The 26,822-nt window shown below is 43.4% G+C and overlaps 1 protein-coding gene across 2 annotated transcripts in view; it reads left to right on the top strand.

Annotated features, from left to right (window-relative positions):
* The window catches only part of LOC148124883 (uncharacterized), a 51,533-nt gene extending 36,998 nt beyond the window's left edge, over positions 1–14,535 (top strand). Inside the window, exon 4 of one of the 2 annotated variants that reach the window (XM_087939537.1) lies at positions 11,903–14,535. The gene's annotated coding sequence lies outside the window, so the exon portion shown is untranslated. Of the gene's footprint in view, positions 1–8,764; positions 9,049–11,902 lie in introns of those variants that run through there. The other variant, XM_087939536.1, reaches the window with a different exon arrangement.
* Positions 14,536–26,822: the final 12,287 nt, after the last annotated feature.

The following is a 26,822-nucleotide window of genomic DNA, read 5'->3' as shown; positions in this document are numbered from 1 at the left end:
ATCTCCACTCCAGTTCCCATTTCTCCATCGTAATGCAGTGCCCAGGATCCACTTTGATAGCACGAGAGGGAGTCATTGAACAACCAGTTCACCCAGAGTGAGGTTGGCCATCGCAGGAGGCCCATTTTGCATCGGTGGCAGAGCTCAAAGGACAGAAATGGGCCACACCTCCCACAACAGCCAACTTGACCCTGGGAGAACCGGTTGTTGAATTATTTGAATCCCACCACTGCTTATATAACATGCAATCCAAAAAGATAAATAAGATATGGTAGTTCTTGACTTATGATCAGAATTTCCATGACTAAGCCAGGTGGCTATTAAGTGACTCGGGTGATTTTCAACCTTTTTTTTTTGGCCATAGTTGTTAAGCAAATCACTGCAGTCATTAAGTGAGCCCAGCTTCCTCCATTGATTTTGTTTGTCAGAAGCTTGCTGGGAAGGTCACAAACATGACACTGCAACTGTCATAAATGCATGCCGTTTGCCAAGCGTCCAAATTTTCATCACGTGATCATGGGAATACAGTGGTAGTCATAAGTGCAAGGACCAGCTGTACTTTACTTTTTTCAGTGCTGTTGTAACTTTGAATGGCCGTTAAGTGAATGGTAAGTCAAGGACTACCTGTGTTTGGAAACTAAAAACACCTAGACAATGGGTAGGATGGGTAGGATGAGCCCAGAAGCTCTGACAGTTGAACGAAGACTTCTCATCTTTTGCCATGATGCCTCCAGCCAAGCTGGAAATTCCTGTGGCCTGCTGGTGCTTGCAAAGTTCGTACAGGAAACGATGGAATATACTGCGGTCTACTTAAGCCACGAGCCCCTTGGCCAGCCAGCTCCAATGCTGCTGCTGCCACCATCTGACCCCCAGAGCTTTTCTCTTACATACCAGGAGGGGCAGAAAAAAGTATCTTTTCAGATTTTGGCTTCAGAACCAGGCAAAGTAATATTCCAGCCACAGAAAGGGGCAGCTATGTTCCTTCTGTTCAGTAAAAGCTCTTTCTCCAGCAGGAGGAAATCCAGAAAGGGTCAGTTTTGCACATCTGCTTTTCAGCAGCGTGCCAAAAGAGAAAGAGTGCATGACTTCATTTGTTGTTATCCATATTCAGTTGAAAGGAAAGATTGCATAAAAGTGTCTGATGAAATTTCCCCATTGTGTTTTAAGAGAGACTCTTCTCAGTTACTAAAATGTTGCCTGCTCCTACTTTATGTGAGGGGTTGTAAATGTTGGGGAACAGCTGCCCCTCGGTGACCGCTCTCCCCAAAAAGCTCTTCAAATGCCACCTTTTGCTACCTTGACAAATTGAGAGGTTTCTGCAACCAGACCCAAGTTATGCATCTTGTGAAGTTAGATCAGGAGAGACTGTGTGAGAGAGAGTGAGACAGAAGCATTCCTGCTTTCATATTTAAATACTGCAACACTCCGTGTCAATAATATTTCCAAGCTGCATTTTGGAAATGCTACGAATTGGGGTGTCTTCTCTTGAGTAGCACCTGTGAACAACCTGGATGCAGAATAGCAGAAGCTCTACTTTTTAAAAACATAACCCATTGTTTAGTTTGGACACGGTAACAGTGTCTGAACATGTGCACTGTGAAGCCCTCCCCATAAATAAAAAAATATATGACAATTTGACAAAAAGCATTTGCAGGCTCTAAAGCAGTGCCCATTTCGTAAGAGTTTTGTTTTGAAAGAATACAAGTGTGCTGCAGCTGGCAAAAGAACCAATGCAATCCTGGGCTTCATTAACAGAGAGATAGCAGCAAGATCATGTGAAGTGATAGTACTTACTCTATACTGCACTAATAAGACCACATAACACTGCATCCAGTTCAGCTCACCACCATCCAATGGGAGCAGAGGCAAAACCATATGAGGAACAGTTAAAGAGAACCAGGTATAGTTTCTAGTTTAAGAAGGATGAAGGACTGGGAGTGACATGATAGCAGTTTTCCAGAGCTTGAGAGGCTGTCACAGACAAGAGGGAGTCAATCTATTCTCCAAAGCACCTGAGAACAGGACAATAAGTAATGGAGGGAAGCATCAAAGAGAGATCTAACCTAGAATTAAGAAGAAATTTCCCGTCAGTGGAATTAATCAGTAGACTGGCTGGCCTTCAGAAGTTGTGGGTGCTCCAACACTGGAAGTTTTTTTTTTAAAAAAAGAGATTGAACAGCCATTTGTCAGGAAAAGTTTAGGGTCCCTGTTAGAGCAGGCAGTTGGACAACAAGACCTCCAAGATGTCCAATAACTGTTATTCTATGATTCTAGGTAGTGGTGGAATTCAAAATTTTTTGCTACCAATTCTGTGGGTGTGGCTTGGTGGGCATGGCAGAGGAAGGATATTGCAAAATCCCCATTCCCTCCCCACTAACCTCACTAACCTGCTTTCCAGCTCCGTTCTCCTGTACAGGGCAACCAAAGGAGACCCAGCCAATCAGCTGGGACTCAATGGGAAGCAGGGAAGAGATGGGGGCGGGGCCAGTCAGAGGTGGGATTTGCCAGTTCTCCGAACTACTCAAGCTTTCCGCTACTGGTTCTCCAGAACTGGTCAGAACCTGCTGAATCCCACCTCTGATTCTAAGTAAGAAAAATGGAGAACATATAAAAAGACAAGGGAGTGCAATTCAGACAGGTCAACGATGAATCCAGTGTATTGGGAGGACCACTGTCTTCTAAACAGGGCTCTCCAACCTTGGCCACTTTAAGACTTGTGGACTTCTTTCTTGTTCAATCGCTGTTAATCTATTGTCGATATTTCCAATTTTCTCCTCTCTTTGTTTGCCTCCCTCTTCAACATTTTGGAGTCTCTCTTCATATTTTTCCATCATCTGTTCCATCCTACCTGTTCTTTGTTCAATAGTATCCATTTTTACCTTAAGATCTTGAATTCCTTGCATAATCATCTGGAAGGATACTCTTTCTTGTTCTTTTTCTTTCTCTTTATCTTGCTTTAACAATGTCTGAATTGAACGCTGTCCAGATGGTGGGGAGGCAGAAGCAGACATAGAGGCACCGAAGATATAAATTTCTTACTCATTTTAAGTGGTTCCAACTCTTCAAGTTTTTTCAAATTTTAATCCACAAAAAAGAGAAAAAAATATGAAATTTTAATCCAAGGTAAAAAGGCCAACAATAAAAAAGCCAAAAGTGAGAGAAAAAAAAAAAAAAAAAAAAAAAATTCTTCAAATTCTTCCTGACCTTAGTCCAATAAAAAAGAAAAAAACCATAAAAAAAGTAACAGTAAAAATAAAAACCCAATAATAATAATAAACAAGACAAAGCCAAAAAGGAAGAAGGGAAGAAGAAAAAGAGAAAAACAAAAAACAAAACAAAAACCAAGAAAAATAAGTTTCTTCAGATTCCACACCTTAGTCCAGCCAGAAAAAAAAAAAAAAAAAAAGAAAAAGAAAAACCTCAATTAAAAAAAGGAAAAAGAAATAGTCCGCTAATGTACATTAAAAAAAAAAAAAGGAAAAAGAGAAAACAGGATCCAAATAGGCAAAAGAAAAAAATAAAATCAGTTAAATCAAAATAAAATATAAGTAGAAAAAAGAAATTCAGAGGCTTCCTTTGCAAATAAATCAAGCTTAAAAGTCAGGACCTTGATGTTAGTGAAGGGGTTGGCAGAACTCAAAAAAACAACAACACTGCACTCTATTTAATTATCCAAGGCTCTAATTATAACTCCTTCTCTTTCCCACAAGCTTCAAAGCTGAGCCATGTATATCCAGAAAGACACCTGTAATAATATTCCACAAAGTGCTTTCCTCTATCTTATCAGGGGATGTCCTTGAGAAGAAGAGTCTATTTTTCTTTTTTTTAAATATTTCCGAGCCTCTAGGTGGCAGTGTTACAAAGTATCATAATTCTCACTTTCCCCCTCCTCTCTTAAGGGAAAGCCGGCTTGCAATACACAAAACAAAAACCGAAAAATCAAACAAAATCAAGAGAAGCCTCTAGCCCAGAAAAAAAAAAAATAAAAAGTCCAGAAGAAGAATAAAACATATGAATATATAGAAAAAGAAAACAGTCCAGTTATCCAATAAGTAACAATAGAGTCCGGAAGCAAAGAAAAGAAAAAAATGGATTCTCTCTTTGACGTTTCCCTAAAAAACGCCGCTAAATCAATTTTGTCAAAAAACAAAACAAAAATCACACAGGTTTCTTCAGATAATTAGAGTAAACTTTCCAAATTCAAAAATTAAATAAAAAAAAGAAGTTCTCACCCAACCGACAAACTCTTTCTCAAACTCTTTCCGTCTGAGTCGCCCGGCCTCAGCAGCATGGGGCTGCCTCTCCGCCGCTGGCAAGAAGAGCTTCACCCGGGCTCTCCAGGGATTTTTGCGGTATCCCCGAATCCTCAGGATATGCTCTTCACGATGGCTGTCCCTACGGGACAGCGTAGGGTCCGTTGGACCGGCCAGTGGCGGAGATATCGGCTGCAATCGAGGAGCTCGATTGCAGACCGTTCGCCACGGCGCAAGCTCCGTACAACTAAAGTAACTTTGAAGACTTAAGATATTGTCAAATTTGTCGTCTCCACTTTCCGGAAACAATCTGAGTATTCCTATTGGGCTTAAAACTGCCAAGGATGGTTTAACATAGCAGTTTAACATAGCAACATCCTTTTCTCTTGTGGTTTTTTTCAAAGATGCTTTAACTGTGCTCGAAAATCTTTGGGGCAGGGGCCTGTGCCCATCTAGCTTGCAACTTGCAATGAAATATTAATCCTTGCCACTCTACTCCTGCCTCGCTTGGCATTCCCCAGCAAACCGAGACTCTTTGAGGTCACCTTTGGGGTGCGCCCAGCAGCTATTTCAGCCTGCCTGCTGTTGCTGTACCTTATGAATGACAGCATTATGTTTTGAGGTTGCTCCCCCTCCCAGCTTGACCGCCATGTTATTTTACACTCCTGCTACCCTGACTGTGTTTGATCATTACTTGGCTGGAGCTGCACCTGCTGCATGCTGGCAGAAGGAGAGAGGGAGGGGGGGAGGGAAGGAAGAGGGCAGGTGCAGCCTCAGACCCTGCCTGCTGCCAGATGCTCAGCTCAAGGAGTTGAGGGAGGATCCTTGCAGGCCAGCCAGCCCACTCCTGGCAAAGAGGCCGCGATGGTGCACTCCAGAGCAATTCTAGCACCTCTGCAATGTGCAGCAGTGAAGGCTGACTTTGGAGTAAACAGACAATACCTCTTTACATTTGTGCTGTAATAATACTGTGTTTTCATTTTACCCTTTAAAAAAAAGAAAATCTTTGCAGGTTTGTGTCTATTAAAAATGCACATTAATGCGAAGCCAAGACTTGACATTAACAATGTCATCCTCAAAATCCTTTCTTCACCCAGAAAGCAGCAGTTGCAACCTCACAAATTGGAAATAGGACGCACATGTGAACGTGTAACATCCATTGCAAAAAGTAACAAGCTGTTCTGGCCAACTTTCCATATGAAAGAGAATTCAGGGAAATGGGAACCAGTTCAGAGAGCAGTGAGGATAGTAAAGGTATTGTAATGACCGGGGCGTGACACAAAGGCAACACAGTCAAATAAGCAAGAAGAGTCCCTTTATTATCTCCAACTTTGCCCCCACTGTCCAGGTTACCTTCGGCTGGAGAAAAACTGTCCCAGAGAACAACCTTTAATTGTAGAAAATTCAGTCCAAAACAAGGTACATACAAACTGTAACTTAAAATCCAAACAAGCCAAACTGAAGTAATTAGCTTGACAGGACAGGAGAAGAAATTTCAGACTTGAAAGCACGGCAAAACTCACACAGTTGGGAAGATGCCAGGAACGCAGATAAGCCATGCTGATACAAGATAAATTCATGTTTGCTCCCAACAGCTTGCTGAGTGCAGCTTGCCTTTTTTATACACTGTGTTCCCAGCTGCAGCTAATGAAGGGAATCAGGGCCCTTTCCTCCCCCGTAAGCCACGCAACCCACGTTGCTCTCTTCTCCGTTCCTCCCTGCGTGCCCTAGGATGAAAACTGGGTGGGCCTGGGTTTTCCTTTGAACTCTCCCTCCCTTGTTCTACCTCTTCCCTGCTCTGCCCAGCCGGACTTTGCCCTTCCCCAGTTTCTTCCACAGCCAACTGACGGAGCCACACTCCCACTCCCTGTCAGCTGTTCGGCTTCCTCCTCCAAATGAGACAGGGGCATGACAGGTATTGGAAACTGAGCTTCAGGAGGAGAGATGGAGGAACCGAGTATATTAAACCTTGAGAAAAGAGGGGTGTGTGGGAAGTTTCTTTCCTGAGCAGGGGAAGACTTCCAAGGTCCCTTCCAACTATGATATTCTGTTAAATTGTAAACCCTCCTCCTGTATCTGAAGACTTAATAAGCACACCTAAACATTTGCTCCTTTTCCAGATTTCAGGACAGTTAATGATAAAATTAAAGAAAGGCAGATTCCAGATCAACGTGAGGATAAATTTCCCAATAATAAGAGTAGTTTGATGGCAGAATCAAATCATGGCTACTGTGCAGGCTGGATAGCCAACTTGGGGAAGAGCGTTAACTGGACTGAACTGGGTGCCTTCAAAAGCCTCTTCCAGCTCTTGGATTCGTTCCCTGCTTTCATTTGCATTTAATTGTCAACAGCTTCTGAAAGGGGCCGATTTCGACCCTCCCGATGCTCTGCTGCTTAATTCAAATTTATTATTTGTTTGCTTGCTTGTCTGTTAGATCAGCTCCACCACAACTCTGGGCAGTGTTCAGTAGAAGGCAACACAAAATAATGAACTACGAGATGCAAAAGGAGAAAAAAACAACAAGAAAAGAAATCTACCTTTCAGCTACATCCAATGACGTTGCCTTCGTTCCAATGAGTTCAAATTGTGGTTATTGAGGCCAGGTTTTCCTCCCTCTGTTGACACCCTCCAAACACACACACACACACACACACACACAGAGTGACACCCTTCACAAAATAGTATATTTTGCAGTTCCTGTTCCCTCCAGAACACCTTACATGCCTTGCGTATGGCTACAAGGGGACCCCCACATGTGGCTCTGGCAGATAAGGGCTGGGGGTGGGGTGGGCTTGTCTGAAATTCGACCCCTGCTTCCTCCCTCCCTCCCGGCTCCAATTCTCAGGTCTTCCTGTTGACCCTGGCTTTTTTCAAGCTGCCTTCCTAACCCCGCGCTCTTCCTTCCTTTGGCCGTTTCCTGCCTTCGGTGAGTCTCCTGTGCCAATGCCCTTGCTTTGATTTATGGGCCATTTCCTTTGCCCTGCCCCAGTTCAGCATCGCTGCACGTCCAAAGGAGACCCTGCAGGAACCGGAGCCCCTCTGCTCTTAGCTCCTGCCCGGCCAACTGACGTCTTTCCAGGAGGAACCCTGCAAGGGAAGGGCCCCTGCCTCCAGCAAGCTGCTGCCATGTGGAGGTGCAAGACGGATGCTCGGATGCTTGGCATAGTCATTCGGAGCAGTGAGGGAAGTCTGGGGCCCCCCTCCCTGTCTTCTACATTCCTATCCGTGCAGTCAGCTTCCCTTTGGGGCTGGCTTGCTTCGCGCCATATCCCTTCCCGAGCTATTCCTCTGGGCCTTTGTTCACAAGGCAACATCCGCTCAACTTTCACGACTTCCTCCTAAGCCTCCTCAGCGAAATGTGACTTGGGAAGGCCCTGAGCCAGCTTGGAAGAGATACTTAGCGGCTAGTTGCTAGTCTACTTAATTCCACCTGCAGCACTGGAATCACCTCTTTAAAATAACCAAATGAAAGGGTTTTCCTGGTTTGAATCGTGCAAAGCCAAAACTTAAAAGATTTATTTGCAGGAAGTGCCTCATCTTTAATAGCATGGAACATTTGTGTTTATTATAGATACTCTTTTAAGTTACAACCGCTTGAAGTTACCACAGCACTGAAAAAAATGACTTAGAACTGGTCCTTGTACTTGCAACCATTGTAGCATCCCTACTATCACATGTTCAGAAGTCTGGTGCTTGGCAACCAAGATGTATTTATGATAGTTGCAGTATCCTGGGGTTAAATAATCACCATTTGCGACCTTCCCAGCCAACTTCTGACAAGGAATGTCCATGGAGGAAGCCAGTTTTGCTTAATGACTGTGTGATTCACATAACCATTACAGTGATTTGCTTATTAACCATGGAAAAAAGTCACCAAATTGGATGCAACTCACTTAACAACTGCCTTGCTTAGCCACAGAAATCCTGATCCTGGTTGTGGCCATAGATTGAAGACTACCTGTAGTTATTTACAGTATCATCAGAACAGCTTGGCAGCTCCAATTTTATCTCCTGGTTGCCATAACATCCCAGCCATGATTCTCACAGTCTTATCTTTTTGTTTCTTCCATTGCAAACCACCAAGGAGAAGGAAGGGTGATAGGATGAGGAATTCTCATTAAACTAAAGGTTTTTGGTTATTGCCAACCTTCTCCAGTAAAGACTCAAAAGGTGACCTGCAGAACTAACACAACACAGGTATTAATTGCCACAATATACCCTTTCCATCAAGCAGACTGAGGCAGCATAATCATTATTTCTTAAACAAGTATTCCCTTGGTAAATTTGAATTAATGATAATTCCTTCCTCCAACCCTCCATTGTCCATCACCAGAGAGTTTAAAATTCCATTTCTTCCTCTTTGTAGTTATCCATTTTAATCTATCAGTGTGAATAACATGTTTAACCAGGCATTAAATCTAAATGTAGTTATTAAACATTCAAATTTAGACCTTTCGTCTATTCTACCAGGAACAATTAACAGGAAGTAAATGGCTTTTCTTTTAAACAGGTTATGTTCAACAAAGGAAAACCCATCTTTGCGTCTGTAGAAGTAAACATAATTCTCCTTACAGGAACAGGAAGAGTTGTCCATCACTAAATCAAAACTGCTTTTAACCCATTAACTGTATTACAGTGACTGTATTTCTCCCAGTATATATTATTGGCATTAAGCTCTTCTTTATGAAGAAATTAAAACATTGGACAACATCCAGGGCTCAAAATGAATCTACAATTTTGTGTGTATTTTGGAAAGTGCTTTACCGATTAAGATTATATTCATTCTTGTCTTAATAACAATTTCATGATGCATCTCTTAACAAAATTTCAAGTGCTCTGGAGGCTCATAAAATAGGGAGTTAGTATCCATAGTCCCCATAGTCCTCAGAGAGCACCAAGAGCCCCGCATGAAAATTTTTGCTCCTTTCTTTTACACATATACAAAGACATATGTACAGAAATCCCTGAATGTCAGCCAAGTCCTGGCACATCACATTAAGCCCCAAAGCCAACATATGATGCAATCTTAACACAGACAACTGTCTCCGAAATTAACTGGCTTGCCATGAATGTGAACTTTGCCTGCATGGAATGGTGTGAAGACGCGGTCCCTTGTCTTTGAGGACATTTTGGATCACAGTTTCTTAACATTAGCAACCTGAAGATGTGTGGACTTCAACTCCCAGAATTCCCCAGACAACTGAGGAATTCTGGGAGCAGAAGTCCACACATTTTCAAGTTGACAAGGTTGAGAAACATTGTTTTAGATCACCCAATTCATTATGTAAAGCTGCATTTGGTATATAGATAATCCTTAACTTATGATTGGTTGCTTGGCAACATCCAAAGTTACTACGGACTCCCCAAAAGTACCTATAACTGATAAGAAGTTATGACAGCTGTGCCATATGCCTATACAACCAGCCTGCATTTACAGCTCTTTGAAGTCTCCTTTACGATGGTTTTGCCCCAAACCAGCATTTATTTTCAGTTTTCAGCAAAACTGACCCATGGCAAACCATTGCTTCATTTAACAACCTGGCATTCGCTTAACAACCAGTACAAAAAAAGGCCCAAAATTGGCTGAGTCACATTGGTAACCTGATTTATTATGACTGTCATGACTTACCACCACAATGGGCAGGTTCTATTATGAGTGTAAATCAAGGATTACCTTTAACAATTGTGGAACAAAGCACACAGATTTGCACCCTCACATATAAGATTTGAAAGAGGAGGTGGTTAAAGTACATATAAGAGCTTTAGCAGATCAGATTCTTGGGTGTCAAAAGTGCCCCTGGAGTCAGGGATCCTCTTTAAACTTCAGCTCATTTCCAGAATTTTTGGACTCAGTTATGATCAAGTTATGAATGGCTCTGGCCCATTCAGTAATCACCCAGAAGTGCTGGAAGAAAGTAGTATTTATATCCGCAATTTCTCCACCAATTTTCTGCAAGACAATTCATTGCTTCCTGAAAATTTCAAGCTTCCACTTTTGATTCCCATTTCCAGCTCCTTTGACAGGAGAACCACACGGGTGAACTTGGAAGCGTGTTGCATGATACGACATGAGAGCATTGGACGATGGTGGTTCCCATTGCATTCTTCCACACCTCTCCCACGACCAGCCAAATGAGCCTTGGGGTGTTTTTTTTTTTTTTTAAATTGCAGAATAAATGATGCAAAGGCAGGGAGGTGCTGGAGAGACATTCAATTGAAAGGGATGTGTGAGGTTTCTTTGGCAAGCAATTTAGGTTGCCTGGCAGCAGAATTTCGTTTTAATTTATTCGGCCGAGATGCTGAGCTTGGAGCCTTTTATATCCCGGGCCTGGCCACAGTTTACAGGAATGCATACTTCAAAGCCACTCCCCCCCGACTCCATACCGTCTTAGGGTATTTCCTGACTGCTGTTTCTAGGTGGCTGGCTCAGCTGGTCCCCAAACTGCCAACTTTGCTTTATTTTGTCAACAGCATTTCCGGCTTTATTTCCTAAGCAGGGCTGAGGGAAGATAAGTTTGTGAGTCAGAAGGTGACTCACCCCTCAAGCTTTCAAGGGCAAGATGTAGCCGGTGCAGACATGCCCAGGAGAAGCATGGGTCAGCCTGTCAGCTCACATCAGGAAGACAAATCAGGGAATTGCAATGTTTGGTGCAACACAGGATGAGCGCATTTCTGGTGCAGCCATGCCCAAGTCCTGATTCACCCCAGGAAAAAGGAAGAGCATCAGCTTCCTTCTCCTGGTTGCGACACCAACACGACTCTGCCCTCTCCTTCCCTCCCAGGCAAGAGTTTTCTCCTCGCCACCCAGGAGCAGCTGTGGCCTGCAGAGCATGAATGAAGCCACAGGGGCGGGGCATTGGAAAGTCTCCTCCCTGGAATAGGTCTGGCCTTGGCGATTTGAAAGCCACCAACGTTCCTTCAATGCTTCACCCGGGACACAATGTCATTCCTCCTTGTTGCAATCATCCTGCAGCGGCGTTGAGTGTCCAGAATCTCCCCCCACTGAAGCCAAATCCATGGGGGAAAGATGTGTTCAAAGCAGAGATTAGCAAATTGAAGTTCTGGGCTGCATGTAGTCTGGGCTGCAGGAGGGCTCTGGAACTCCAGAATACGTTCCCAAATTGTCACTTTTAACACCATAGAATGGGGAAAGGCTCAAGGCAGAAAATGGATGATAGAAGGAGAATCATTTCAATTATATACATAATTTTAATAAAACACCAATGGCATGCATTGCAAGGCAATGTAGTTTTGTTCTGGTCCCATCTCCTATTTTGGGGACCAGCCCTCGTCATACTCCCCCTACCACCCCAGGTTCCGGCTGTGAACTAGAGAAAAGTTGCACTCTTTGAACTGTGCCTATCTCTGAGCTGACAATCTACCATTAAGCAAAGCAGGTGAGGATGTTGAGCATGAGATGCTCACTAGATATTTCTATGACAACCAAGATTAAAATGATGGCAGCTGTCATCTACCCAATAGTAATCTCTGGCTGTAAAAGCTGGACTTTGGGAAAGATTGGGAGCAGGGCTCTCTGCAGAATGTGGTCACAAAGCCAAGATGGAAGTCACAAAGGCACAACTGAAGCATAGCAACAAATGCACATTAAAAATGGGTAAGTTTAATTGCCCTTCTTGATTTCTTTCAGCAGTTCAATTCTCACCAGCTCAAGGTTGACACAGCCTTCCATCCTTCTGAGGTTGGTAAAATGAGGGCCCAGATCATTGGGGGCAATAAGGAACAAATTACTCATAACAATAAGGAAACTTCAATTAAAAAAAGATTGCTATAGCGTAAAAACAAAACTAGCTATGTAGCAAACTTTAAAAACCAATACAACACACTATGCCGACACATAAAGGCAGAATGCACAAATTACCACTGCAAGCAAGAGGAAAACCTCCACCCGTGCCTTCTACAATTTTGTTAACACCAAACTTAAAGAATCAAGAACCATCCCACCCCTAAAAGGACCAAATGGGAAAGGCTGCAACGATGAAGCAGTTAAGGCCAATCTCTTCAACACATTTTTCAGTTCAGTCTTTATAAACAGCAATGGTTCATGCCCCACATTTCCTAGTCATACCACAACTAACTGTAATGACCTACATATTGACTTTACAGAAGATAATGCAGAAAAGGCACTACAAAACCTAAAACCATTCCTATCTATTGGCCCTGATGGATTACGTGCATACTTCTTAAAAAAGCTCTCCTCTACCATAGCAGAACCCCTAAGCATTATATATGAGATATCATTCAGAAATAGCTCCTTACCAAACCTATGGTCCTTAGCTACAGTCATCGCTATCTACAAAAAAGGTGACTCCAAACCTGGTTGAAAAGTACAGACCAATCTCACTGTGGTGTGTCATGTGCAAAGTAATGGAATCAATCAGTAACCAATTTATCACTCTCCACTTAGAGTCAAACAACCTACTCTCCAAAAAACAATTTGGTTTCAGGAAAAAATTGTCCTGCAATCTATAACTCCTACACTGCAAAAATGTATGGACTACTCTACTTGACCAGGGTAAAGCTATAGAGGCAATTTACATAGACTTCTGCAAAGCCTTTGATTCAGTGGTACACGACAAGCTACTGTTAAAACTAAACTCTTATGGCATTTCTGGATCCTTCAATAAGTGGATTACTGTGTTCCTGTCAAACAGGCAACAAATAGTAAAAATAGGAAGCTCTATATCTAACCCTGCTCCAGTTTACAGTGGTGTCCCCCGAGGCAGTGTTCTAGGACCCACACTCTTTATACTCTATATAAATGACCTTTGCGATCACCTTATCAGCAACGGTGTCCTCTTTGCGAATGACGTAAAACTATACCACTGACAATGCTACTATCCTTCAAAGTGACCTTGATTATGTGTCTGAATGGTCAAATATCTGGCAATTCCAAATCTTGACCAACAAATGCTCTGTCCTACACATTGGTAAAAAAAAATCAGTATACCAAATACAAACTAGGCAGATATGACCTCGTTGATGATCCTTACTCTGTCAAGGACCTTGGAATTCTCATATCAAATGACCTAAGTGTCAGAGCTCACTGTAACAGCATTGCCAAAAAGGCATTAAGAGTTGTAAATCTAATCTTATGAAGCTTCTCCTCCGCAAATATCGAATTGCTAACTAGAGCATACAAAACTTTTGCCAGACCAATACTTGAATACAGTTCATCAGTCTGGAATCCGCATTGCATATCAGACATTAATACAATCGAGCAAGTCCAGAAGTATTTCACGAGAAGAGTACTACACTCCTCTGCTAACAACAGAATACCCTATATCACCAGGCTTGAGATTTGGGGCTTGGACAACCTTGAACTACATCGCCTACGGTTAGACTTAAGCGTAACACACAAAATTATCTGCTACAATGTCCTACCAGTCAACGACTACTTCAGCTTCAACCACAATACAAGAGCACACAACAGATACAAACTCAATGTAAACCACTTCAAACTTTATTGCAGAAAGTACGACTTCAGCAACAGAGTGGTCAATGCCTGGAATGCACTACCTGACTCTGTTGTTACATTCTCTAACCCCCACTCCTTTAACCTCAAACTAACCACTATTGACCTCACCCCATCCCTAAGAGGTTTATAAGGGGCGTGTATAACTGCACCGTGCTGCCTACCGTCCCTGTCCTATTGTCCCCATTTATTCGTACCTATTTCCTGTATTCTTACTCATGTTTATACTTATATCTATTATTTGTAAGCGATTGACAAATCAAATAAATAAATAAATAAATAGGCTGACTCTGTAAACCACTTAGACAGAGAGGGCTAATGCAATCCTAAGTTGCGTTAACAGAGGGATACAACCAAGATCAAATGAGGTACTAATATCCTCTATAAAGCCTTAGTAAGACCACACTTAGAGTACTGCATCCAGTTTTGGTCACCACACTATAAAAAAGATGTTGAGACTCGAGAAAGAGTGCAGAGAAGACCAACCAGGATGATTAAGGGACTGCAGGCTAAAATATATGAAGAACAAAAAATATATATGAGGAATATATATGAGGAACTGGGCTTGTCTAGTCTAGTGAAGAGAAGGACCAGGGGAGACATGATAGCAGTGTTCCAATATTTGAGGGGCTGCCACAGAGAGGAAGGGGTTGAGCTATTTTCTAAAGCCCCCAAAGGCCAGACAAGAAACAATGGATGGAAACTGATCAAGGAGAGATTCAACCCAGAAATAAGGAGAAATTTTCTGACAGTGAGAACAATCAACCAATGGAACACCTTGCCTTCAGAAATTGTGGGAGCTTCTTCACTGGAGGCTTTCAAGAAGAGCTTGACTGCCATTTGTCTGAAATGGTGTAGGGTCTCTTGCTTGGGCAAGGGGCTGGATTAGATGACCTACAAGGTCCTTTCCAACTCTGATTATCTGTTCCCTGTTACTCTGTTAAGGGCTGTAAAGCACTGTGAAGCGGTATAGAAGTCCAGGTGCTATTGCTATTTCAGAACTATGGATTTAGAAAAGGTTAAGAACACCACAAATTGTCAAAGAGCCAATGAATTATTCCTGGGCCTTGTATGGGTCTTCTACTCCTACAAAGCCACAATCATCAAATTGCAATTCATGTATTTCTGGGCACATCATGCGAGTAGATGATGGTCTGGAACAGAGATGTCAAACTCTATTTCACTGAAGACTGCAGCAGGGTTGTGTTTGACCTTGGGGGGTGGGGTGCGGGGGAGCATGTGAAGTGTATGGTACTGTGAAGTCCAAGTGTTGTTCTATTGCTTTCTACTGCACAAAATGGATGTCAAGCACCGGAGAAATCAGGTGATTTAAGCAGTTCAAATGAGTATAAAGATTTATTGCAAGCTTAAGCTCTTTACAAAAATCTGAACTACTAATAGTCAAAGGAAATGCACAGGAATTAAGAAGGCCTTCACAGTGAGCTGGACTTAGATGTGGGTGTCATCCTGATAGATGTCAAATTTGACCCTCTCCTCGGGCTCAACCTGGTCATCTCCTACAATGGATTTCTACAGTTGTAGACTGCCTCCCCTCTCCCTAAATACACACCTACACTCACACACCAGAAGATCCCTTCTCCTTCCAGTTTTGGAGGAGGAGGAAGTGGAGGAGGAAGGCAGTGGCCTGACTGTGCTTGTGCAATACATTGCAGCCCTTGACTTCAGACTAGAGCCATGATGGCGAACCTATGGCATGCATGCCACAAGTGGCATGCAGAGCCATTTGTGCAGGCACACGAGACGCAGTCAAACTTACCTGCACTGTGCATGCGCGGGCCCGATTTTCGGCCTGCTTGAAGCCGTTTTCACCCTCCCGGAGGCTCGAGAGAAGTTTCTGCAACCTCAGGAGGCTGAAAAATGGGCCTTCCAGAAATACCGTTTTCAGCCTCCCGAGGCTCCAGAGTCTTCCCTCGAGCCTCTGAGAGGGCGAAAACGGCCTCAAATGGGCCAAAAATCAGCTGGGAGGCGCACACATGTGCAATGCAGGTAAGGGGATAGGGCGGGGGTGTGGCACATGCATATGCAAGGGGGCGGGACACATTGCATTGTGGGTGCTGGCATGTGCGTGCTTTCGGCACACCACAACAAAAAGGTTCGCCATTGTAGAGTTGTAATTGCAGGAATGTTCCAATCTCGGATGGCAAACCTCAGATAAAGAATGTTTCCAAGCAAATACAACTCAGGTAAACAAAGTCACTAATCTAAAGGAGGATTGGAGAGAGGAAGTAAACATATGTTAGACTTTAACTAGAGATAATTGTATGGATTACTGTGCGAAACAATAACAAAAGTTAAGCAGCAATCAAAGTTAACCAGTGATGGAGGATAACTAAAAATGGGTATAAATGCAAGACTAGACTCCAATAAAGATCATCATGATTCAGTTGTTCATGATCAAACAAGTCAACTGCCTCGTCATTACAACACGCCATCACTGGACTAGAGGGACAAAAAAAAAATCATCTTTGGATTTTTTTCAAGGGAGAAGAAATTCCCAACTGTTTCTCCAGGGAAGGAGGAGCCCAGCTGAGCAAAATCCCCTTGGAAGTATTCTGTGTGAGCCTTGTTTCTTGGGGATTGAATGGAAGCATGGGAAGTCAGGAGGCTGGAGAAACAGTTGGGCAATGACCACACTCTTTGGCCACCTCGACATTAAATACGTGCAGAGACGTGGTGAGTTTCCTCCAAAATTTCTCTTTGTCTTGGTAAAAGATTTTAAAAAGCAAACTTTCTATCATTAGCTGGCAAAGAAAAGGAGAATTTCTCTTCTTGGCACGTCCTCTTAATCCAGTGTTTCCTCACCTTGGCAAGTTGGCAGCTTTAAGATGGGTTGATTTCAACTCCCAGAATTCTCCAGCCAGGGAAAAATGGAGAGAGAAATATTATGGATTTCACACTCAGCTTCTGGAAGAAAATTAGGGCCTAAATTTAAAGGACAGATCATTATTAGCTAAATGTCGATTCTTCCTTTGTTCAGGAAACAGAATACTTTTTCCAGATTGTAAGAATCATAGCAGCTTTTCTCACTGCTTGTGTTTGTGCAACACTTTCAACTCAGTTTTGGAATTAACCCATTTTCAGGAGATGGTTGTGCAACAGGGGAAAACCTAAAGGGTCTGGATCTATTTTTTTTTTATTACTACGGAAACAAAAAAAGGGGTATAAAATTGCAAGCTTCTTATTTTTTCTTTATTTCAATATAAAGAATATTCTGACAATAAGAATTACAGGTGATCCTTGTCTTATGATCATTTAGCAACTGTTCAAAGTTACGACGGCATTGAAAAAGGTGTCTTAGGACCAGTCCTCACCTTTACAACTGTCACAATATCCCCCCCCAGTCTCATGGTCAAAATTCAGTCCATGGCAATCAGTCCGTGTTTATCATGTTGCCGTGTCCCAGGTCACGGTCACCATTTGGGATCTTCTCAGCTGGCTTCCAAAAACAGTCAACGGGGGAAGCCAGATTCATTGAACAACCATGAGACGTAACTGCCATGATTCGCATAATGACTTGGGGAAAAAGGTTGCAAGATTGGTTGCGACTCATTTAACGACCATCTTGCTTAGCAACAGATAATCCAATCCAACTGTAATCATAACTCAAGGTCTAGTTTATTTACTTATCCCTTAGCAGGGCTGGCTGGGGAATTCTGGGAGTTGAAGTCCACACGTCTTCAAGTTGCTAAGGTTAAGGAACGCTGGTTTAAACCCCTGGCAATTCTTCCCTCTGCCAAACTCAGAGCCATTTTACACAACGCACTGCAGAAATTATCCTTGTTCTGGGATTTAGAGCATTGAATGAGCTCTCAAACAAACATTTGAAGATCTGGGATAGCTTCAGGATGAGCTTCCTGTTGAGAGTCTGGCACAGATCTATAGATCCTCCCAGCAATTCTTGGCAGAGAGACATTTTCCTAATGGTTTTGAAATGCACAAGATTGCAAATATACCAAAGTGGAAACTCTAACCCAGAGGTCTCCAAACTTGGCAACTTTAAGACTTGTGGACTTGAACTCCCAGAATTCTCCAGCCAGCTGGCTGGAGAATTCTGGGAGTTGAAGTCCACAAGTCTTAAAGTTGCCAAGTTTGAGGACCCCTGCCCTAACCCTTTCCCAGTGGATATTGATGCAAATCTTTTGCCATGTAGGGGTTTCGTTCTTCTGCCGTCCCCGAGGCCAAAAGGCTTCGCTCCCTAAGCTACGCACCTCTTTTAAAATACGGGCCCAGGCAGAGTTGAGATGCAGGGCACGTACCTTTGAACCCACTGCAGTGTTTGCACATGGGAAGCCTATGCTCCTCTGGGTTCCCATTTCTTCCGCACAGAGGAAATGGGGCGGGCTGTTCCCAACTGGACTGCAGCCACTCGGGTGCCGATTCCCTCTTCCTTGGGGAAAGACCCAAAGGATCCCTCTTCCTGCTCTCTTCCTTCTCGCCCTCAGGTCGATCAGCCCCAGGGTATAAAACTAAAAGAGAAGGCCTGGAGGGGGATGCAAGAAGCACCCTTTGAAAAGGATTCCCCCAGGTTCCTTGCTGAAATCTGGGGATGGAAGGGATCCACTAAGGCTGCGGCCTCCATCCTTTTGGTCACCAGGGACCCGTTCTCTGGAGAAAGGTTTTTTCCCACAGTCTAGAGCGGGCCTGGTTTTGTGTGCTGCCTACATGCGGCGGATGGGGCTTCACTTCTTTGTGCAGCCCAGTTTTTGGCATGCCGCAGCCCAGTTGCTGGTCCACAGATCCCCTGCACTAAGGAAATATGCCAGAGGTGCGCAGGTGGGATGGAGGGACGCTATCAGTCAGTGCAGCCTTTCCTTCCTTTCCAATTCAAACCTCTTCATTCAGGAAATGTACTTTGTGTTGATCATGCATCAACATAAATTGTAAGCAAGTGGGAAAGTTCGAATATTTCACAAGGCATGACTTTCAGGGTTTGTTTAGATCCCTTTAAGACAGTGGTTGCCAACCAGTGGGCCGGGGACCATTGATGGTCCATGAGAAAATTTGGGTGGTCCGCAAAGAAATGTCACCCCCAAAGCACCCCCCCCAAAGCAATTCATCCAGGCTGTGCGGGAACACAAGGCTGCCCCGCCCACTTGACCTACGGGAACACAAGGCTTGCATTGCTTGCATTGTGAACAACACAAGGTAGTGAGGGGAGGGAGGAAAGGGCGGAGGTGGGGGAACTTGCTCCACTTGCCCCACGTGCCTGGCCTGGCCACTGGGCTGCTTCTTTCCACATCTTTCTTCTTCTGCTTTTGGCTGCACACAAGGAAAGCAGCCAAAGTCTTTCTTTCTCTCCCCAAAACTCCGCCAGAAATGAGTCTTTGGGACCCTGCAAGGCCCCCTGATCACAGCGACTCATTTCTGGCAGAGTTTGGGGGAGAGAAAAAAAGATTTTTGCTGTTTCTGCTGCTTTCCTTGCATGAAGCCAAAAGTCTCTCTCTCTCTCTTTTTCTCCCCCTGAGAAAGGAACTGGAGATGGTATCCTGCAATCCCAAATAAAGAATGATCGATCGGTAGGAAAACAGGGTGGGGAATTCTCTTGCAGATGTTTTTGGGGATTTTCCCAGGGTCTCTACTGCTTCCTGCAGAGACCCTGGGAAAACGTCAGCAAGCCACTGTCAGTCAAAATTCATATTAGAGGTCTATGGGATTTAAAATTATGAGTTTGGTGGTCCCTGAGGTCCAAAAGGCTGGTGACCCCTGCTTTAAGAGAGGACTGGAGGGAACTTGGCTGCCTTTTTTTGCTCCTTCGGCCTCTTTTGATCACCGGAGGAATCAGCCACAGCTCCTCCAAATGGCTCATTTGGTTCAGATCGCACGCAGGAACATCCTTGGCATTGAAAGTCGCTTCACTTTCCCCATTCATCTTTTCCCAGGAGAATTGGTCTTGGCTTAGCTTCTCTCACACTGTGTTAAAAGGGCTAAAATAGATACAGATTAACAGAGTTGGAAGGGACCTTGTAGGTCATCTAGTCCAACTGCCACCCACCCAAGCAGGAGACCCTACACCATTCCTGACAGATGGCAGTCCAGTCTCTTCTTGAAAGCTTCCAGTGATGGTGCTCCCACAACTTCCGAGGGCAACTTCTGTTCCATTGGTTGATTGCTCTCAGTGTTAGAAAATTTCTCCTTATTTCTACGTTGAATCTCTCCTTGTTCAGTTTCCATCCATTATTCCTTGTCTGGTCTTCGGATACTTTGGAAAATAGGCTCTCTCTGTGGCAGCCCCTCAAATATTGGAAGGCTGCTATCATGTCTCCCCTGGTCCTTCTCTTCACTAGACTAGCCAAGCCCAGTTTATACAACCATTCATCATATGTTATGTTCATCGTATGCTAAAACCACTGAACCACTGCACTATATCTTTCAAAGATCCTGGAGCACTGGGGAATTATCAGAGGACTGGAAAAGGGCTGATGTACTTCCCATCTTCAAAAAAGGAATAAAAATGGATCCAGGAAACTACAGACCTATCAGCCTGACCTCAATACCAGGAACAGATAATCAAGAAGCAAATCAGCAAACACTTAGAAGCAAACAAATAACCAAAAGCCAAACAATAGCCAACACCCCAGAAGACAAGCTCAGGATCCAAAAAGATCCTGACAAACTTGAACAAGGGCCCTATCCAACAAAATGAATTTCGGTGTGGAGGAAAGCAAAGTTTTACATTTAGGCAGGAAAAATCAAAGGTATTAAGTACAGATTAGGTGAGATTGGGCTCAAAAACAGTTACTGTGAGAGGGACCTTGGAGTCCTAGTGGATAATTGTTTGAATATGAGCCAGTCGTGTGCAGCAGCAGCCAAACAAGCTAATATAATCCTGGGTTGTATAAACAGAGGCATAGAATCAAGATCATGTGAAGTATTAGTACCACCTTATAAAACCCTAGTAAAACCACACCGGGAATACTGCAACCAATTTTGGTCACTCCAAAAAAGATGTTGAGACTTTGGAAAAAGGTCAGAGAAGAGCAACTAAGATGATCAAAGGCCTGAAGACTAAAAGTAACATATGAAGAATGGCTTCAGGTTTTTGGTCTGGCTTGTTTAAAGAAGAGAAGAATTGGGGTTGACATGATAGCAGTATCCCAGTATTTGAGGGTCTGCCCCAAAGAAAAGAGGGTCAAATTATTCTACAAAGCACCAGAGGAAAGAACAAGAAAAAATGGTTGGAAACTAACCAAAGACAGAAGCAACCTGGAATTAAGGAGAAATTTCCTAACCGTGAGGACAATTAACCAGTGGAACAACTTTCCTTCAGAAATCATAGGCATCGCTGGAGTTTTTAAAGAAGAGACTAGACAGTCACTTATCTGAAATGGTATAGATTCTCCCGTCTAAGCAGGGGGTTGGACTAGAAGACCTCCAAGGTGCCTTCCAGCTCTATTCTATACTATTCTAACTTTGAAAGTCCTTTATTGTGGCCTTCTGTTATTATTTTTCAAATTTTCACCAGATCAAATCAAATCATATACTTCGACAGATGCACAAAATTCTATTTTGAGCCCCAGGTTGGGAAAAACCGGGTGAAAGAAAAAAAAAAAGCTCAAACTGTGACTTTTCTTGAAGTATTAGCAGTCTTCTCTGCATTTTATTCGTTCATTTATTGCATTTAGAACTTACTTTCCTGCCAAATAGCTGCTGTGAATAATAACAAAGGCATCCTGGACTTGGGTAAATCAATTCATTTAGCACATAGACTGAGATGAAGAGGGAAAAAACCCTTTATCCTGATTCATACCACAGGAAATCGAACTGAACGCTTTCTTTAAGCGTAAGTCAGCAGTTTCTGTTCTCTCTGAGAAGTTTCTTTCTTCCAGGATGGCTATTTTCTAAGTCAGTGCCAAAGCACACAGGAATGTCCAAGTCTTTTCCCAATCTTTTCTTTTTTTAAGTAATCCTTTCCTGAGTCAATTTCTTTCATTAGTGAGTGCCCTCTTTTTCTTTTTTTCTCACTTCTATTGACATCTACCTCTTAAAAACAGGGAAGTAGATTCGTAAAGTGAGCCACTTAAGGCACAAAGCCAGCTGGGTGACTTTGAGACGGTCACTCTGTTTCAGCAATGGCAACCTACCTTCTGAAAAACCTTGTCGGGAAAACTGCCAATGCACACGCTGCATGGTGGAATGGGACAACTCATCGCGGGCATGGATATTAATAGAATAACAGAGTTGGAAGGTCTTCTACTCCAACCTCCCGCTCGGGCAGGAAACCCTACACCATTTCAGACAAATGGTTATCCAATCTCTTCTTACAAACTTCCCGTGTTGAATCATTCACAACTTCTGGAGGCAGGCTGCTCCACTTATTAATTGTTCTAACTGTCAGAATATTTCTCCTTAGTTTTAGACTGCTCTGCTCGCTGATTAGTTTCCATTCACTGCTTCTTGTCCTATCTTCAGGAGCTTTGGAGAATAGTTTGACTCCCTCTTCTCTGTGGCAGCCTCTTAGATATTGGAACACTTCTATCATGTCATCCCTAGTCCTTCTTTTCACTAGACTAGACATACCCAATTTCTGTAATTGTTCCTCATATATTTCAGCCTCCAGTCCCCTAAACATCTTTGTTGTTCTTCTCAGCACACTTTCTAGAGTCTCAACATCTTTTTACATTGTGGCTACCAAAACTAGATGCAATATTCCAAGTCTGGTCTTACCAAGGCATTATAATATGATATTAACGCTTCACATGATCTTGAGTCTATTCCTCTGTTATTCCTCTGTCTGTCTCACACACACACGGAGGGAGGGAGGGAGGGAGGGAGGGAGGGAGGAGAGGGAGAGGAAGAGATGGAATATTTTCTACGTTGGCAACTTTAAGATGTGTGGACATCAACTCCCGGATTGAGAAACTCTGCTCTGAAAAAAACTGAAAAATCAGCATCCCAAAGGGTGGCAGAAAACAGCTGACCTTGGCTGAAAAATCCAATCAGGATGGGAGGCCCCCAGAAAACCCCAAAGCTGTAAACTCAACTGGACAATTGTATAGTGTTGGCAGAAATCCATCTGATTCAGTTCCAAGCTGGGAGGAAAGCACTGGAGACAAAATGGAGGCTGGAGGCTGATTGGAAAAAGGGTCCATTTACTGATGAACAGAACCACATGTTTGTAATTCTGGTACAGCTGACCACATGGAGTTGGGAGTGTGGAGTATTTACCTTCTCTTGCATTTGAACTTCCTGTTCCTGTGCAAGAGCATGTATTCTATTAACTGTTGTCAGACTCCCATGGGGCCATGTCAGGAATGGGATTCTACCTGGTCAGACCGGTTCTATAGAACCGGTTGTTATGATTCCGTGCAGTTCAGAGAACCAGAAGATTGTACCGCTGGCTCGCCCTGCCCCACCCCGCCCCACCCACTCACTCCATACCTGACATGCGCACCATCCAACTTGCCTGCATTGTGCATTTGCCTAATTTTTGGTAAGTTGCTATTTTTCCTCCCCCCCATCCCACCGACCATTGGTGTTTCGACTATCAGCTGTGCCAGGAGATTTAGATTAGTTAGAAAGCAGGAAATAGTTGGAAATTTTTCAGTGCAGATTCAGGTAGCAAATTGCAGAATGATAGATCTCTGAGTGAATCTGTGATTCTGTAAGCAACTCAATCTGCCTGCCTGCTTTGCCTGATTTCGGGTAAAAGTTGCTCCTTTTTTAATGAAAAAAAAATTCAATATTTACATCAATATTTACAATATTTACATACAAGCCAAGCCCAGCCAGTCACGTGACCACCAAGCCATGCCCAGTCAGCAAGCCATTCCCATCCAGTCACATGATCACCAAGACATACCCACAAATTAGGCCTCGCCCACAAAACTGGTTGTTAAGAAATTTGAAGCCCACCCCTGCATACAGGAACTCTGGAATGCCAGTTTTGTAATTTGAGGTGGCAAGAAAAACATTTAAATAAGACTTCTGAGAGAAACCCATCCACATCCTGCATATTACCAGGAAATTCCTCCTGCACACTGTCTGTTTTATTTATTTATTTTATTTACTTTTATTTGTCAAAAGGTTACAATACAATAGAAATAAGAATAAACATAAGTTTAAATATAAGAAATAGGAACTAATAATTGGGGACAATAGGACAGGGATGGTAGGCATGATGCTGCACGCCCCCTACAGACCTCTTAGGAATGGGGTGAGGTCAATAAAGGTTAGTTTGAGGGTAAACGAATGGGGGTTTGAGCAGGTGACAACAGAGTCAGGTAGTGAGTTCCAGACATCGACCACTCTGTTGCTGAAATCGTACTTCCTGCAATCAAGCTTGGAGTGGCTTACATTAAGTTTATATCTGTTGTGTGTTCTTGTGTTGTTGTGATGAAAGCTGAAATATTCATTAACGGGTAAGACATTGTAACATATGATTTTATGTACTATGCTTAAGTCCAATCTTAGCCGGCATAGTTTAAGGTTGTCTAAGCATACAATATCAAGTCTGGTGGTGTAGGGTATTCTGTCGCGAACAGAGGAATGTAGTGCTCTTCTGGTAAAATACCTCTGGACTCGCTCAATTGTATTTATGTCTCAATTCATCATACAGTTGTTCAGTGAATCTGCCTTCTGTTATTGCATTAAAAAGTGGATCCTATTTAGAAAAGGACAAAAGGTCTCTGGATTTGAAATCCCACTGGAAAAAAACCCTGAAAAGAAAAAGAGATGTGAATCCCCAGATCTGGCACTTCATTCACGTTCTATCCAATATTGCCTCAAAAGTTCAAGTAACATGAGTTTACTGAATAACCCTAAACCCCGGTTATGACAAAGGCTGTCAGGAAATGTCAGGGCTCTAAGCTACATGGGAAATCAAAACATATCCCAAATAAGACAAAGGTGTGATAACTGGGGCGTGGCACAAAGGCAACACAGTCAAATAAGAAGGAAGAGTCCCTTTATTATTGCCAACTTTGCCCTCAATGTCCAGGTTACCTTCGGCTGGAGAAAAACTGTCCCAGGGAACAACCTTTAACTGTAGAAAATTCAGTCCAAAACAAGGTACATACAAACTGTAACTTAAAATCCAAACAAGCCAAACTGAAGTAATTAGATTGACAGGGCAGGAGAAGAATTTCAGACTTGAAAGCACGGCAAAACTCACACAGTTGGGAAGATGCCAGGAACACAGATAAGCCATGCTGATACAAGATAAATTCATGTTTGCTCCCAACAGCTTGCTGAGTGCAGCTTGCCTTTTTTATACACTGTGTTCCCAGCTGCAGCTAATGAAGGGAATCAGGGCCCTTTCCTCCCCCGTAAGCCACGCAACCCACATTGCTCTCTTCTCTGTTTCTCCCTGCATGCCCTAGGATGAAGAGGGGCTGGGCCTGAGTCTTCCTCCAAATTCTCTCTGCCTTGCTCTACCTCTCCCCTGCTCTGCCCTTCCCCAGTTTCTTCCACAACCAACTGACGGAGCCACACTCCCATTCCCTGTCAGCTGTTCGGCTTCCTCCTCTGAATCACATTCTGACAGGAGCATGACAAAAGGTAAAGCACTTCTGCATGACTTCCCAAAATGGAAACAAATCCATTCATCAAATAAGCAAGATTATTTTGAATCCCTTTGCTTTCACTTTTTGTTTGCTCTACAAAGTTAAGGAAGGACAATTCCGTCGTTTGGGAAAAATAGAGGACAAGTGCGGAATGGAAACGGGAAATTTTAGGATTCTTTTCTCTTAGGAGGGACGCTTTGCTCTGTGCAATTGGTTCAAGGGATGATAACGGTCGATATCAGCATGTACAAGTATTCCTTGACTTATGACCACAATTGAGCCCCAAATTTTTGTTGCTAAGTGAGACATCTTCGCTAAGTGCAAAGTTTGCCTTATTTTACAACCTTTCTTGCCACAGCTGTTAAGTGAAACACTGCTATTATTAAGTTAGTGAAACTGTTGCTAAGTGGATCTGGTTTCCCCCTTGACTTTCCTTGTCAGAAGGTCCCACCAAGTGACCACATGTCCCCCAGGACACTGCAACCGTCTTAAATACGAGTCAATGGCCAATCATCTGAATTTCTATCACATGGGGACCACGGGGATGTGACAATGGTTATAAGTGTGAAAAATGGTCTTGTCACTTTTTTCAGTACCGTTGTAACTTTGAATGGTCACTAAATGAAGGACTACTTGTATTTTTTTTAGGTCAGGTCTAATGGATTGTGATTCATTTGACTTACTGTGTAGTTTGCAATGCCTGGTGCTTGCAACATCCATTCACCTTTTCCTGATTTGTCATTTAACAGCTGAAGGATGAAGAGGAAGAGTCGGTAGCCCGAGAAGGAGAGCCTCCATCTCAGTTTTTCTCAACCTGGACAGCTGCAATGACCCAAAGGGGCGTGGCACAAAAGCAACAAGTCAGACAATCAATAGGAGTCCCTTTGTTAGCTCCCACTTGGCTCCCAATGTCCTGGTCACTTTCTGGCTGGAGAAAAACTCTCTCAGGAACAGCCTTTGGCTGCAGAGAATCCAGTCCAAAACGTGGTCAACAAAAACTGTAACTATAAGTCCAATCAAGGCAAGATGAGGTAATTAGTCCGGCAGGACAGGAGCAAGAATTCCGGATGTGAAGGCACAGTAAAACTCACACAGTTGGGAAGACGCCAGGAACACAGATAAGCAAAGACAACACAGGATAAACTCACATTTGCTCCCAGCAGCTCAGCATGCATTTCTTTTAACTCTCTTCCCAAGTGTGGCTAATGAAGGGAATCAGGTCCCTTTCCTCCCCCGTAAGCCATGCAACCCATGTTGTTCTCTTCTCTGTTCCTCCCTGCATGCGTTAGGATGAAGAGGGGGTGGGCCTGGGTCTTCCTCTGAACTCCCTCTCCCTTGTTCTATCTCTCCCCTGCTAGGCCCACCTGGACTTTGCCCTTCCCCAGTTTCCTCCACAGCCAAAGGAGCCACACTCCCACTCCCTGTCAGCTGTTCATCTTCCTCCTCAGTTTCAGACCCCAACAGGGGCATGACAACAGCTATGCTGGTTGAGGGATTCTGGGAGTTGAAGTCCACCCATCTTAATGTTGAGAAACACTGCTGGGTCCTGAGTA

This window comes from Pseudonaja textilis, chromosome 10 (assembly GCF_049901715.1).
Source record: "Pseudonaja textilis isolate UNSWEBS1 chromosome 10, rPseTex1.2, whole genome shotgun sequence".
NCBI lineage: Eukaryota > Metazoa > Chordata > Lepidosauria > Squamata > Elapidae > Pseudonaja > Pseudonaja textilis.
Note: the sequence above shows the minus strand (reverse complement) of the source record. Positions and strands in the feature narration are given on the sequence as shown.